The sequence below is a fragment of the Penaeus monodon genome, chromosome 16 (assembly GCF_015228065.2).
Source record: "Penaeus monodon isolate SGIC_2016 chromosome 16, NSTDA_Pmon_1, whole genome shotgun sequence".
NCBI classification, from domain to species: domain Eukaryota; kingdom Metazoa; phylum Arthropoda; class Malacostraca; order Decapoda; family Penaeidae; genus Penaeus; species Penaeus monodon.
In genome coordinates this window covers 33675170-33677669 of record NC_051401.1, presented here as the reverse complement: position 1 = coordinate 33677669, position 2500 = coordinate 33675170, and positions in this window count along the sequence as shown.

The following is a 2500-nucleotide window of genomic DNA, read 5'->3' as shown; positions in this document are numbered from 1 at the left end:
TGGTGCCTAGTAGGCGGTAGCGGATCCATTTCAGAAGAATGTGGGCGAAAACTTTGCCTGGTATGCTGAGCAGTGTAATGCCACGGTAGTTGCTACAATCCCAACGATCCTCTTTCCCCTTCAGAAGAGAGAAGACCACACCCCTCAACAGGTCAGGGGGAATGGTAATAGACTGCCAGATGGCAGTCAAGACTACATGCAAGCCATGTTCACCCCCAGCCTTTAGCAGTTCAGCAGGGATATCACATATGCCTGTGGCTTTCCTACATTCAGCATGGAAATCGCCATCCTTAACCTCCATTAGGGAAGGAGGTTCCTCAATGATGAGTGGGTCTGGCATAGGTGTTGTGATACCACGTGCATCCAAGCTAACTGTTGGAGGGTCTACCTGGTAAACCGCTCAAAATACTCACCTCAACGTTCACGAACCCCAACACGATCAGAGATGATCTGTCCATCCACTGAGCGGACTGCAGTCATCTGCTAGAAGGGCTTAGAGTTCAGCTTTCTCAGGGCTTGGTAGGCAGGGCGAAGGTCATTTACCAAGAAATGGCCGTCAGCAAGGTTTCTGATAAACTGTTCCTTGTCCCTTCTCAGCAGTGTCCAAGTCCTAAGCACCATTCAGCCGAGCCATGCGACACACTTCAGTGGCCTCCTGTGTCTCCAGGGAGATGGAGTTCTGCCTTGCCCTCGGGCATACGCCAATGGACTCCTGCGCTGCTTCGAGTGTTTTGCGCTTGAAGAACTCCCACAACTGGGTCCGTCAGGTTATATATATATATATATATATATATATATATATATATATATATATATATATATATATATATATATGAATATATACATACATTTATATATACACATAGATGAGTGTGTATATGCCCGTGGTTCCTAATCACTGCGCCAGATTGTCCATGGTTTCTTTGCTTTTGATCTTATTTGCAATTAACCATAGGTTCTTTTATGGTATCCTCTGGGATATAGATCATCTCGGGGCATATTAAATACGATATTGCACTTTCATAGTTATATTCCTCAAAAACGTACAATTCACACAAATACAAGATAAAAAAAAACACTCGTGATTGCAGTAGTTGTCGGTGAAATGTCGGTGGAACGGAGTGAAGGTTTCCAGCCTTAGATTCAGGCACCTGGAGTAGATTCGTCCTAAAGGAGCCACTGGTGGAGCGGGCTGCAGCTATCAAAATGTAGCCCAGTTCTAATAGCAGGAGGCTGCAATAAGTAACAAGTTAATTTTAAACTTTTTCCTTCCATCACTTCGGTTCATTGCACTTCACTGCATTATATTTCTTAATCAATTCACCAACAGTATATACAGGAAATACAAAAAGTGTAAACAACTTACAATGTGTTCAGGTGTGGAGCTCGGAATAGAGTGCCAAACCATAGAATGGCAACCACCGACCATGGTTGACATGAGGCTTTGGTGGACTCGAAGCCGCCGTCCGAACGGGTGGAAGTGAACCAAATGAACCTTACACCTCATACGCACACCAAACACACAACACCCACGCACAATAAAAATAGTGAAACCATCACTAAAAGAAACCCTTTACAGTATATATATATTCATATATATATACAACGTAAAAAAAACTTCTTCTTTTTTTATAATTTGCACTTCGGAAGACCAAAAGCTCTCTTGAGTGTTCATGGTTGAAAGAGTTTAGCTGTATTCTTGGAAATTCTTTATGGTTTATATATTACCCCTTGTCCAGGTATAGGTATGTGTGCCCCATCTAAAGCACCAACTACCCCTTCAAAACTAGTATTTTATTCCTACGTATTTCCTCGGCCTTCCAGAAACACCCCATGGCATTTCGCGGTAACATGATAAATCAGGAAATAATACGAAATGCTGCGATGAAGTAACGCTAATTGACAATTCTGCCCCTACAGCTGCATTTTTGCATTGCCTGGAACGGCCAGACAGTTTTTGTTTCACTGGGAAAGAGTAAAGTCTTCCTTCTCTGCTGGTTTCCTTACACAAAGAATGCTGTTGAGTTATTCTTCCTGTGTCCTCTTTCATGACTGTTTTCTTTTCTCCATTATTGTTTTCCTATGTTTTTCAGTTTTATTGTATTCCGATGTTTTTCATTTACAGAGATTGGAGTTCATTTTCTCCTCTTCCCTTCCCTATGTCCTTTTACGCGGCTGGGATGAGCGGTTTTTCCCCTCTCCCCGGTCAGCGGCAGAGGTGGGGATGAATGTTTTGCTTGCAATTCTTTCCTCTCTTCTATCTCACTCTATTACAGATGTGAGGGCCTGAGCAAGGGCATCGATTTTGCCCTCCCTCTTCCTCGCCCGTGCTCAGTTTGGAGGCGTGTGGTTCATCAGGAGCGAAGGGTACTTATTACTGTGAAACACCAAGGGCTTCACCCTTTTCAGCGTTGACGACTTATTCTTCAGGTTGGACGAGACATTTTACGAACTGTGCCGACCTTGACGTCAGGGGAAGGTGCTGACTGTATTGGGCGCT